We start from the raw sequence: 14,438 nt of genomic DNA, 5'->3' as shown, positions 1-14,438 counted from the left end.
AAGCAACATCCAGGAAGAAGGAAAAAACCCACAAAAATATAGACAGACTTAAATGAGCTCTTTGTTGGACAAAGCCAGGATTAAAACATCTCACATGCCAAAATGCCAAGCAGTCAGCAAATAATAATAATAATTAAAAAAATAGGTGGGATGCTTTTAAAAGGTTAAACATGTGAAAAGTACAAGCCATTTTAGTAGCAACTCCTCAAAGAGTAGATCACAATTTAGAAAAAAAAAAAAAAAAAAAAGCTTAATTTTTCCAAGTAGAAATTAACAAAGTGAGTTTCCTGAAGTGTATTCCCAGTTCTGCCCATTTTCACAATCTGCTTGCTTGATACTAGGGAACCGTCTTATCAATTGCTAATTTAATAAAATCTCTAGGATCATTTTCTAAGACTATCTCCTAAATCTCTAGACTTCTACAAAGATGCTAGATTGAGTTTTTTACTTGCATCTTTCAAAGTATTGTATCCAAGTATTCTTTTATATCAACGTACTCCTCTTGTATTCCCATAGAAAAAAACATCTACATTGAATAACATAAAGCTCTAATTAGATGCGTCTCCACCAGATTTTAGAACTCTGAGGAGCTGAAAACAAACTTATAAAAGGAAAATTATGTAGAGGATATAGTTTGAACCTGCCTTCAACCACAAAAGGACCACAAAAAATTATTTTTAAGAACAAATTATTTCTATATGTTTTAGAATCATCTCTTATAATATAAGATAACTTAATACCCACTATAAAGCAAATGGCTTTTAACTAATTGAAGAACTGGTACAAGATGTAAGGTACTTCTAGTGAAGCATCTATTTTAATTATAAAAGAAAGCTTTAGGCATGAACTTGTGTGAAGAAACATCAAAACCCACAACATAATGGGAGATTCCCACAGGGTATTTGTACCTGGCTGTTGCTTTATCTTGCTTGAGCATAATCACATTTGAGGAGTACATAAAGCTTTGGTCTCAGGAAGCAAAAATCATTTCCTACCTTTCTTAAAAATATCAAGAATTCACCTGAGCATAAAAGAAAGCCACAACGGAAAGCTAGGCAGAGTAGACAGCCTTCTTGTTCACATAGCCTAAGTCTGACAATGCTAGGAGCTGAATATAAGTTGTACTGGAAACCATTAATTCAGGATAAAGCCTGCTAATGCTGCAAAAGAGCTCTTGGACACAAGAGCAAGAACTTTGAGGATTGTGTGAAAAGAATAGCTGGGCATGAACAAAGAACAAGCTACATTCAGAAATAGCATGAGATTGAGACATATCAGCTTGCTTGACAGCACTAAGAATTCTAAGAGAAAAAACCTGCTGAAACCTGGAAGCATGGTCAGTGGGCAGTGAACATCAATCCTAACGTGCTCCTAAAAAGATGGTCCAAGGTTAGTCATCTGTAAGAGACTGTCAACATCCATGTAAACTATTGACTCTCTTTTGGAACAGAAAAGCTATTGAAAGCAATGTTCCCTTATAGTACAAAGGTAAAGGGACATATGGTTTGTCTTATTAACTACTTAAGATTTATGATCATGTTATAAGAGAATTATCCAACTGGTAGTGACAGACCATAAGAACAGGCAAGTGGATCACCTAGTTTAAGTCACCTGCAGGAACGGACCAGGTTAAAATTGGCATTGCCTTGAATGTGACCCTTCACTTCCCGTTTTCCTTGTTTAAAGGAACCATGGCTAAGCATATTTTGTGCTGATACTGAACTTAGAGAGGCCTCTGGCAGAGTCGAAAGTACGGCCACTCCCTAATTCCTCCTGCCTATCCACAAACTTGCACAGACCTCTCCTGAACTCGAGCTGCCAGTCACCTCAGGCTTTAAGCAACTGCTGCCTGCAAAATCCATTCTGAATACCTATCTTATTCCACATTAAAATACACACTTCCATTCATAAAGAATGAGGCAGCCTTTCACTGTTTTTGCTGACGTTTCACACCCTGATCCAGAAATAGCACACGCATGTGCTTCCACGCTGCAGATAATCCACCCTGCTCTCCCCTCAATTAAGAGCCTGTTTGAGTGAGTGCATTTGCTCATACAAATTTGACAGACAAACCCTCCTCATTTCTTTGCATTCCAGCCAGTGTAATCATACTATTACATTAATCTAATTTGGGTTTGATAAACTTTTGGACACACCTCTAACCTTTACATTTTAATTTTAAGCTGAAATTGAATTAAGAATTCATGTGAGGTTTTGTTTGGTTTTCTTCCCTTTTATTATTCCTTTGTATAAAATCAGTATACTATTTGCATATCATACTTAAGAAGCAAAAACACTTGAAGAGACTTAGTATATTCCCCTTACCCCAAAACCTTCATGCCAAAGAACCACTGGCAATTCCAACAGCACTAAACTGCATAAACATTTTAAACCCCACACTCTTGTAGATGTTCTGCACCAAGTATCCTGAAGGTATGAGAAAAAGAATAGTCAAGTCAGCTATTCGAATCACTAAAGTAGATGCCATTTCATTAAACTGTTGCTTCATACCCATTTCAGCAGATACACAGACCAGCTAAGTGCGAATAGAACATGCTTTAAAACAAAACAGATGTCTTAACAGCAGTATAAAGCAAATTGCATGATAGATGCACAGATTTCTTCCTTTCTGAGATGTTTATACTTGATACAACCCAGAGCTTCCTCCGGGACCAGCTTTACTATCTAAAATACTCTACATAAAGACCCTGCCACATGAATGACAAGCAACCCTTCCAACAGAAACTGGTCTACATAGTATTTCACAAAGCATGTATGTCTGGAAGAGAGGCTTAGTGCATGGAGCCAGGGACAGAGAAGGTGAGGAAAGTGGCCTGTGGGTATCTTCATGGTTCACACCTTTGTCTGTGCATCCCCCACCTGGGAGAAGGGAAAATGGGAGTAGACGAGGGCCAGGAGATGTGCATTTCCACTCCTGCATTTGCAACAAAGCCATGGTCTGCTCTTTTGCAAGTCATTTTACACCTGTGTGTCCAAATTATCCCCCTCCCTTCACCCATCAACTCAGACTACACTGTCAAAGCAAAGGCACATTTTATAGCATGCATTTGTGCTCATTATTGGCATCAGGTATGATCAGATATGAGGCATCTAAACATCACCTCTGACACAGTACCTAAGAAACAGAAGAATTATTTTTATCACAGAAGCACCAACAAAGATTAAAGGTCTGCCAAAATAAGGGCCATTCAAGTTCACCATCAAAATGAACAAACTATGGAAGAATCACCTTACACCCACCCATATTACAGAGATGGACCTGAGGCACACAATTCAGCTTTTGCTGATTACTGCATAAAGTAAGCTTCTCGCAGTGTTGACTGCATACCAACCGCCGCGCTAACAAGCGGTGTCTTCCTTCGGACATTTACAAACATCAGAATGCTTATTCATGACAGTCCCACATATCATCTGCCACCCCAGATGGTGACTGGTGGGATGCTGATTTTGTCCTAAGGCAGTTACCACCCACCAAGATAGTATATGCAGGGCTAAACAAAAAGCATGTGCCATCTGCTGTCAAGTTTATAAGATTTTTTGAGACCTACTAAGTTAGTTTATTTTAGATCAGACAGGTCAGGAGGCCATACATCTCTAAATGCCCAATAAAAGAAGGGTAAATTGCACTATAACAGACATGCAGTAAATCAAGAACACCTTACAATGTGCTGCTGGGCCCACCTCTAACACCCTGAGAGCAGCGAAGGATTCTCACTGTGGTTGGTGGCAAGAGACTCATACAGCCCACAAGCTCAGAGGGAACCACAGGGAACCTGAGACCAAGAAGCAAGACGAAATTCCGCAGAACTTACAGATTTCTTTGGCCTGAAGAAATGCTAGAATTTTTTTTCTTGCTGACAGGACGTTTTTCTGCCTTCTTTCCTTGCATCTCTCTACTGCTATCATTTTCACAGCTGTTCTCCATCTTATGATTTCTTGCCCAGCCCCAGCTCTTCTCCTACCCCCATATCTCTGTAGATTCTTTTCATCCTCCTGCTCATCTGCTGTCATACTATATACAAATAGAGGAAAGAAAAGTCAAGTAAAAAGCAGAACTAGTGTGACGTCTTCTGCCTGCCTCACAAACCACGTAAACTTCCTGTTACTCGCTTATCTGTCATATCCATTTATAGATGGTTAACAGAGAATACAGCAATTTCGCCAATCTGGAGCCATTAAGCACTCAAACTACATAAAATAATTCTACACATTCTTCTTAAATCTTCTAATTAAATCTCTTTTTGTACATTCATGAAGATCTAAAGCAAGCAGAGAAAACAGAAAAACACATCCACCGGTGCATTTTTCTGAACATTTCTAAATCACCAGGTACATGAAAACCTTTCACTGAGGCAGGGAATTAACCCTTGCACAAGTGTAAAGGTTACATCACTGTCTGCACAGATGAAAAAAAAGTATTGCTTAAGCTCACCCCTTATGAAGTGGAATTTCAAAACATGGCCAAATTGCCTTTAAATCATTAACATCAGAAAAACAGGTCACAAAGGAGAGAGATCATGAAGGTCTGTACTGCACGGTAATGAGAGATAGGGGTTGCAAAGGTCTCTGCGGGGGCCCAATACTGTAAGAGCCCCTGGTGCTACAGCCCACGCCACACGGCTGCGTCAGCAGAGATCCTCCTGGAAGCCCGGCAGCGGATGCTGAAAGAAGACGCCTCCAGCCAGCACAAGTGCTTTACCTCCTCCAGCATTCACACCATGTGGGGCAGAGGCAGGGCAGAAGAACAGAATACAACAGTCACCTCCAAATGACAGCTTAGCTCTTAAGTAGAGGCCATCTAAAGAAAGAAAATCTGCAAAAGCACTGCAGAGAGAAGGGTTTGTCATTCCTCTCCCCGCCCCCCCCAAGCAACCAGAGGCAATGAGGGGCACAAGGCAGAGTTTCTTCATGCTCCCTAACAAAAAGTTTCCTTACTGTCCCTTAAATAAGAGTTAGTACAACCGTCAGTTGCTTTAAATCATCCCAGACTGCTTCCTCTACTGCAGAGACCGCAAATACCAATCTATGCATCCTACTGCAGCTATCTGTAGGACACACGGCTTTATTAAATGTCCATGTCATCATAAATGTAATTAAAACTCAATATCACAATAAAGTTATTTAACACAAAGACCTGACAAATAAAGTTACACAAGTCACAGTTAGTCTTATACTGCCATCCTGCCGGGAATACAATTCTGGCATCTCCTTAGGGATACAAACATTTTTCCACCTTTCATTTTACAACTATGAATCTGAAGTCTTCACAGAAATTCATGCATACTGCTCCCATAAAAAGTAAAGACGTCATTTTGAAAGGGATAAACTTCTGATGAAGGCAGTCACACTGAACACTGGCCGTTAATCTCGTCTGAATAAATATAACCCCCAGTAAGATGGAAGTGTGAGCAGAATATATATTTTTTTACACTTGAAAATGCTGAGGTGCACAACAAGAAGCTTTCACTTTAGCATTTGCAGCTGAAGTTATCCTTCAGAAGCCCATTTTACTCTCATGAGACGTTTCTCTCTGGTCATTCACTTTTCAAAGCCTTTTGCAACTTTAAGATTGCAGTAAAGCTGACTTTTAGACCTTATTTCAATAGATCTCCCTCCCTTGTCCGAGCTGTCACATTCCTTGGAGACATTCGGTGGTTTTTCAACTTCCTAAACATTTTATTAATTAAGAAATAAAAAACTATTCTTTTTGCAGTGTCCCAGTTGACATCATAATGTGAAACATCCTGCGATAAACAATTCCTCTAATAGATCCCCTGATTAATGAAGACCGTGCTCTCTCACACTAGCTTACCTAGTTGACCTGTGCTCAAGTTACACTTTGCTGAATAGCTGATAACTGAACACAATTTCTGCTAAAAGACAGTTTTAAACACACTTACTGCCTTAAAAGATCCAGTGGATTGAATATGCCTCCTGTGCTGACATCACAAACATGACATTTTGAAACATCAAATATTTGGAAAGGTTCACTTAAGAAAAAATAATTTATCAATCTGATGTCTCTCTTGTTTATGACACTCCACTCATCAGTTCAGGGCTGCTAGCTCTCAGAATTCTATCTTGCAGTATTAGGCATTTTTCTTAAGCCTGGCTCATGCAGTCATAAAAATCCCTAGGAACTGTAGCTTTTTAAATATCCCTCTAATCCCTCCAGAGATGACTGAAAATATGCACCCAAAGGGCTCAAAAACTACAAGGGAATTAAAGAGAAACCAATTTCAGGTTTCTTGTAGGACCTGACAAGATTTTTGAATGTTCAGACCTGACATTATTTCTGGCAGCTAGGTAGGAACGTTGATGTTCTCTCAGCCATGCACTTGATAAAGCCCTGTACTGCTGCTATGCTTTATCACTGTAAGAAACACAAGATTTTAAAAAAAAAAAAAAAAAAAAAAAAAGGAAAAAAAAAAAAGAGACCTTCAAGTTCAGTCCATGTGTACCTCAGCCAGGACAAAGCTCCAACAATCAGACCTGTATTTGGCCATACAAGGTTTCCCAGGGTGATTTCCACCCACTTGTTCTGGGCCAACGCTGGCTGTTCGTTTAAAGTTTCTCTTTCCCTGGTGTGTGCAGTCCATAAATGCATCAGAAGGCAGGTGTTTCCTCTTCCCCCATGTTCCCACAACCTCCCCCTTCCCTTAGCCTTTATTTTCCAAGACTAAGGAAGCCCCATAAAAAAACAGGATCTCCTTTTCCCCCACCAGAACGCTTCTCTGCACCCGTCTAAGTCTGAACTCATCACAAGCAGTAATCAAACCAGTTCCTTGAACTCCAGATGGAGACTCATCAGTTTTGCAATTGCAACATTAACGCTTCCTTATCCCTAAAAAGCAGGAAGGTTAGGCATCACTAGTTCCTTTGATAAAATACTTACAAGCAATATACAAATCAATTTTTGTATTTGTTTAATCATGTTTCATTAGGTATAGCAATTAAATAATTGGCAAGTATCAGTGAGAGTTCTCAGCTATTGTAATCCATTCAGCTTATGCTAAATGGCCAATTCAATCAGTAACCCAAATGGTCAATTAAATGCCACTTTATTGTTTTTAAATATTTATCAGTCCTTAGCTAAGACATGAACAAAGAAAACCCAGTTCAACTCTCAGCAGAAACAGACTGTCATCTGCCAGAGGAAACCACATGTGAAAGCAACTAGAGTTCAGAGATCCCACAAAATGTGCTTTGCAAAGGAATGGATATTAAGGACTTAGCTTCCAGATGAAATTTCCAAATATACACAGCTGCAAGTTTTCCAATTACATTTTCTACTTCCGCTTGGAAAATCCTGTTTTGTAGCCAAAGTTTTCTCTAGAAAATAATCAACTTAGTCAAAATCTTATTTTCAGAAATTGCATAGTCATTAAATAGCATCACGAGCACCCGTTTCAGCACTGTTAAACAAGAGTCACAAATGGAAAAACTGAAAACTTAAGAACTCTAAATTTTACAGAAGCAACTTTCAAAGGGTTTTTTGTTTGTGTTTAACATCTAAAGACTTTTCCCCGAATTTAGAGCAGGAATCAAAATTGACACTGAGAAGTTAAGTGAGGTAGCAGCTTTGGTTTCCAAACACTTTTAACCAACAAGGTCTTCAGTTCAGAGACCCTTTGTGAACTAGGCTGATACTGTGAAAGTCTCCTCAATCCTGCTCATGTTTTGATCTGGGGCATGGCTCAGGTGGCAGCTGTAGCTGTGCTAGAGAAGATCCAACAAATATTTTTCAGGAAATGGGGCTGTATCCTAATCCCCGCTCTCCCCCTTTGATATATGAAAAATCTCTTCTAGAAATTAAGCAAAAAAAACAAAACAAAGCAAAAACCAGGCAATAGGGAGAAAGAAGCATCTTAAGAGCTAACTCTGTAACTCAGTGCAACTACAGATGCTATAGCAGAACCTTCAGCCACAGTACAACAATATCCTGGTATTGATCAACCTGGAGCTCTTGACCTCTAAAGATATTCAAGGTTCACATTGGATCACAATAAATTCTCAGGAAAAAGGCATGGGACAGTCACCATTTTCATTTTATCGAGTTTCTCATTGCATACTTGTGGCCCAGCTTTACATTCCTCACACTGCAAAAATTCCCAAAGGTAACTGGAGCGTACAAAGAAGGGGAGCAATCTCATGTCCACCTTTGGGTTTGCCCAGCTTCATAAACTCCAGTGACTGAGAAATTCACACAGCTAGTCACCTATGGATTAACCACATTCAAAACGTCAAAAGCTATAAGACACGTTTAGTCTGTCAACATAAGAAACAAAATTTAACGGGTTACTCTGTTGTATCTCCTATCCTAACTTTGGGCAGACCAAAGTTCTTGCACAGCTCCTTGAGCAAGTATGACATGTGACACCATTATATTCCATTGCTACTGCTGGGCCAAGCATACACACACACACACGTATATAAAACATATATGGGCACCTTGTCAGATTCTCTTGCTTTACCCTTTCCATGAAGCAGTAGTGAAACAGACATCCTGTTACCCAAGTGCACAAGCCAATACTCAAATAGTTTTAACTCTCAAGACAGCACCTGCAGTATACTTAACTCTTTTTCCTGGGTCTGACTGCTTGGACTGTTAACAACAATTTAGGACCACTTCATCTGTTCTCCTGTTGACCTTGCCAAACCAAATAGACAGAGGGTCCAGGGAACCACAAAGCTAAATTACTTTCCTTTTGCAGTCATTCAGCTGATTTCTTTAATGAACATGCATATTTCAGGGTAAGCACAAATTTTGGGGGGAAAATTTAAGAGAGAACCTGAAACTTCGCAAAGTTCTTACTGCAGCAACAACAATCAAAAAAAAAGTAGTATGGCCCCAACACTGAGGTCATTAGTAAATACAGCCTGCCTAAATTTTCCATTTCACATTCTAAATAGTGTTATATTGTACTCCTAAACAGCTGCCACTTCTCACACTCAGGATATCATAAATTCATTGTTATGTGATGCAATTCCCATTTTTAAAATACATATAGATGCTCTGAAATAAAGCACGCTACACAAATTCATTTAATTTATTATCAGTGATAAGCATTCACTCACCATTCTTAGGCATTAATAGAAACAAGGCATTCTGGAAACAAGTTCATATGGAATACCAGTTATTCATTTTGCCCTTTTTTTTTTTTTTTTTAAATACTTAATTAGACTTCATACTCTCTTGATAAAAGACACGAACAAGGAAGAACATCAGCTGATTTTCCTAAACCAAATCACACTAACAATTTACCCTAGCATACTGCAGAACACCGAAATAAACACACTGCAATTTCTCCAATGTGCATAAAAATCATAGTGAACTCATTTACTGAAAGTAGAATAGAAATCTAATCAAAGAAAGCTGTATGGAATAGCTATATTCTATATAGCAATAATGAATTATATTTCAAATTAATTCTTGTGCAAGAGAAATAGTTGGGAACAAATAAATGGGTGTCCTAAAACTCTGCCGGAGAGTGAACTCATTTGGGAACTACAGCTGTTGTGCTTTAGAGATTTGGATTAAAATCCATCATTATCTTTCAGTTAATACTCTTTCATCGACCAATCAGCAGTCATATGGTGTTTACCAACCCTGGTCACTTAACCCACTTGAATGGCCTTTGTGCTATAATTTGTACTTCAATACAATCAGATTACTTCTAATCTAAATGATTTGTGTCCTTTATGGGACAGATGAACACTAATCCCAAGGTTCCTAAAACATAGCAAGCCTAAACAGTGCCAGTACAGCATCCACTGTTTGCTGTTTTAATAGAATATTTCATTCAAGTTGGGAAATATTTGATTTGATCATACTGACCCTGCCTTTTAGATACTCATTCCAAATTTCTTATACAGACAAAGAAGAAAGATTCATCAGCAAACATTATCACTCAGATATACAAAATCAGCAGGAAATAATATACTAATACTTAGATACTACTTTTTGATCAAATTATTTCACAAGAAACAATATTTATTCTTTAAAAGTAGACTAAGCAAGGAGGAACATTTTAAAACTCCTTGTTCAGCAAGGAGTTACACATGGTAATGGCCCACAGTCCCCAGTTATCAACTGCCTCCTCAGAATGGTTTTCCAACGATTCAGCAGTTAAAGTGTCCTCAATCATTCCTGTTCTTCAGTTAATCTTGGGTGACACTTGGAAGAAATTGCACTACAGTGCGATTCTAACATCTAATTACATTTAACAGTAATACTCTTAGGCTCTCATCTCACAAATGCTTCTGCACAGGTGGATCAGTCAGCATGCAACAATCTCCCTAGAAAAGGAAGGACCCACAGATGCAGATATATTTGCATGATTGGAGCCAGGTGCATCAATGTATCTGTACCTCGAAAAATGCCAGAGTCAGGAACAAGAACAATTGAATAGTTCAGTAATAACAGTGACTTGCTGGTGACAGCAAGTATGCAAACACCTTCATACATAAAGATATTATCAGTGTTACCCTATTATATTCATATATTCACCAACATATGTTTCTTACCTAGAAAAACGTGTAACTAAAATTCCAACTCCCTACAAAACGTATCACCTTGTAAAATATAACTGATCATATCCCAAGTTAAGCCAGGATGAGCCTACTCAGAATTGGATGAAACATTCCCAAAGAAAAATTAAGATGCTGGATGATCTTAATAGCATCTGTCGCTATTACCTTACACAAATCTAAACAAGTTTACTTCCAATACCTCAGCACAGTTGCTTATATTTCATATTAACTAGAACTCTTTCCTAGTTATTACCTGAACTACAAAGAGAAAATCCATTTTCTTATGGTATCCTTGTTCATGTGCGCGCGCACGCACACACACACACAGAGAGAGAGAGAGAGAGAGAGAGAGAGAGAGAGAGAAATCAGGAACCACTACCATTGTCAAAATTCTGTTTTACAACTGAGACTCAAGCCTGACACACAAACCTTTAAAAAGCCTCCATCCAGATTTGAAAGGAGTGAGGCAGATCGTCTTATACAGCAGCACATAGGGCACGAGAGGGATTCCACTATGAAATTTGCCGTTCTGGCAGCGAGTACTTCCAGGATTATTCAGTGAATGGCACGTATACTCCTTACTGTACTCTGGAAATGGCTCTTTTGATGTCCCTTGTACTTTGAGCAAGATCCCTGTTACATATTACAAAACAGCCTCCTTGAAAGGTCCAGCAGAAATTACAGCTTGTTTGAGATTTCCCAGAAGTTGCAACAATCTCAGAAGTGCTGGGAAAGCTTCTATAATTCACTTCTCGAATTACAAGCTAACACACCACCAAATACAGAGTTTAAGAGGATTGATCTACCTTTCCAAGAGCAGTAATCTTTGCTTTTCACTAATTTCTCAAGCTCTGCCACAACCTCAGCAAGTTGCATAGTTCCTTGAATACTGTATTTCTGTTATCTGAACTGCAATCATGAAGTAAGCACAAACTGCAATTGTAAAATGGAAGGTCACAGTTTCTCTTCTACTGATGTTTAAAAGAATGACAAGAGCCCAGTACCCAGAAGCCAAAGATACAAATACAACAATGACCCACACAGCCCACTTGCACAATTAGACCCACTGCCAGTGCTTGGAGGACACTTGGAAGAGGGGGAGTGTTGTTATTTTTTTCCCAGATACCTAAAAATTCCTGGACCAGCTGTCCCAAAGACTGCTGGTTCCAAAAGAGATTGTAAAGTCCACAAACACTGAACAAATATTTATGAATATGAGAAAGTGATCAGAAATTTGAAGGAAGAACTCGCAAATTCTACAAATCCTTAAATACTTAATTAATGAATAAACACCTGGCAATAGCAAAACATTACCCTCTGTGAACCCCAAAACATATGTCAGAAACTATACTGCCCATCATGGGAGCAGGTAACCATCTTCACTTACAATCTCAGTAGTTCATGTATAGTATCACATAAACTGCAAAGGTACCACACAGTTCTTTGAAGATTAATAGCAGTAAGCCCAAACTTCACAAGAGGAGGGGAAAAAAAAAAAAAAAGAAAAAAAGAAAAAGGATGGACCTACAGATCTTTCAGGACAGACCACAACTCTCAGATGCGAGCCAGCAAAGGTTCGAGCCTTCATGGCTCCATAGAGATAGGACTACAGACTAAATAAGGAATGGACACTTCCTGGAATATATAGGTAATGCCTATAGATCACAACAGATTCAGAATTAAGTATGTGTGTGTTTGTCCCCCACACAGATGCTAGAAACAGGTGTACCTGTAATATTACTGCACTCTTGGCAGAAGGTGATAATTCTTTAACTTAAGCTATGCAGCTGTACAGCAAAATAAAAATGACCTCTCATTCCACTCCTGTATTTCAGCGATTACTGAAAGCGGCTGCCCCAAATGATTTCTGGTGATCAAAACAAAGCCAAAGTCAGTTCCTTTCTGTGATATCCCTGATTTTTTTCCCCTCCCCACTCCAGAAGACACACTTAGACCACTTAAATGATTAAGAATCCAGAATTAACTAATTTGAGTTTACAGTATTGTAGTTAAGAGTATCAGAACCACCATATCAAAGATGTTGTAAAGACAAATATTCTGAAACTAACAGAAACATAACTAGAGGAACTTCAGGTGTAAGAGTAACACATCAAACATTTACCTCTTTCTTCAAAAAAGTTACTTAAGTAGTCAAAGTAGCCATTTGAAAAAACCCTCCCCAAAACCCCGTAGCTAATAAAAACAGTTGGCCTGCCAAAGGTTTTCCACCCCATTATTGGAATTAAATCACGCTGGAATACTATTTCTCTAGTATCAAGAAAAAGTTAGAGCTAGATTCTGAATATGTGAAACAGCTGCATTAAACTAAGTTTGAGCAAGAAAGATTACATCTGCATTTCTATTCTTACCCGCTATTTTTATGCTTTATGGAAGAGCCACATTCTCTCCTCGCTCCAATGAATTGTTTATGTGACAAGGAAGCAAACAACCATAAGTCACAGCAACATGGACTTTTACATCCTTGCCGTAATAAATGAGAAGATGCTCGTAGTTGCTTTCTTCTCCTCCAGCACACCAGTCACCTAGCTAGGGGAAACCATTAAACAACTAGAGGCGTGAACCCATATTCTAGCTTTCCACTTCATTAAGTCATATATCATTTTTACATAGGAGTCATAGAGCTATAAATCATGTGAGACAGAATGAGAGCTAATTAAAGGGTCAGCTAAGCATATAATTTTGCATTGTTACATATCAGAGAGCTCTAAAATTGGCCATGTTTTGTATAAAATATTGTCAAATATTAAAAGACATTTCAAGAAGATAGGTATTTTCTTCTAAGAGGTGGGCATTGCTATCTGAAAGACATCGATATTTAACTTCCTAGCATGGAAGCCCCATGAAACCACGAGTCAGCCTTTTTTTCTTTTTTAATAGCAGATTTAACTCTGCCTTGCACACATGTGCTGCGGTGCAATCTTGTATATGGTCTTTGAACTTAGTAATTTTTTTTCCAATTAGAGCAAACTCCTGTGCTTCTGAACATAGAAAGTCACAGCCCAAGAAATCGCTACATGCACTAAGGCAACGCATTAATCAAATGCAGTTAAATTTAAGTGTGAGCACTTCAGGCTATTTACAGGATCCCTTTGCCAAAAAGGTATGGCTCACTTGAGAAAAAACAATCTATTTCCTGATACCAGATTTCTCAGTCAATGCAATTATGTGGTAGAAGATCTTCTTTGAAGGGTTAGGGGTAAATCTGATGCAGACATATTAACTGAAAAATATATATATATATATATATATATATCTATCTCACAACTCAAGAGGGCTTTCAAGTATGCATAATATTGCTGTGACACCTAGAGCATCCATTAGTGGGTGAGAAACCCGTTATACCAAGGCCATATAAAAATACAGCATGAGGATGATCCTCTAACTCCAAGAGCTTTTTCTCTAAAGGATTTTTATAAAGATATGGATATATGTTTTACTTTTATTCCTTCTTCACCTTCTTTTTAGTGACCTAATAATTGTAGCTACTAAAGCAATTCATCATATGCAAGAAAATGAATCTCAGAGTAATTACTAACTATATACATTTTAAAATATACATATTCATCAGTCTCAATAATGTGTAACTGCAAGGACTAGTCAAGTGTTTACATGGCAGTCTTAGACTCCATTTTCGTAACTTTAGTTTCCCACCAAATACCTTAAAACAAGGAAGAACAAACGTTTTTCCACTCTAAATGTATACACAGGTTTGACAACTAAGCTTTAAAAATAAAGAACATGCTTCTTCTATTCTGCTGAAGATGAAAAAAAAAAGTATGTGAAATTTTTCAAAAAATACTTTTATTTCAGGCTTGACTGACTGGAAAAGAGGCTTGAAAATATTTCTATTAAAAATGGGGCAG

The 14,438-nt window shown here is 38.3% G+C and overlaps 1 protein-coding gene across 1 annotated transcript in view; it reads right to left on the bottom strand.

The window, feature by feature from the left end:
• The window catches only part of ZNF385B (zinc finger protein 385B), a gene marked incomplete at its 3' end in the record, with an annotated part of 151,548 nt that extends 147,649 nt beyond the window's left edge, over nt 1-3,899 (bottom strand). The window contains exon 1 of the mRNA XM_082312261.1: nt 3,834-3,899. The remainder of the gene's footprint in view (nt 1-3,833) is intronic.
• Between the last annotated feature and the right edge of the window lie 10,539 nt (nt 3,900-14,438).

The sequence above is a fragment of the Platalea leucorodia genome, assembly GCF_965183815.1.
Source record: "Platalea leucorodia genome assembly, chromosome: 5".
Classification (NCBI taxonomy): Eukaryota; Metazoa; Chordata; class Aves; order Pelecaniformes; family Threskiornithidae; genus Platalea; species Platalea leucorodia.
The sequence above is the reverse complement of the archived record's forward strand: the minus strand, read 5'-3'. Positions and strand labels throughout refer to the sequence as shown.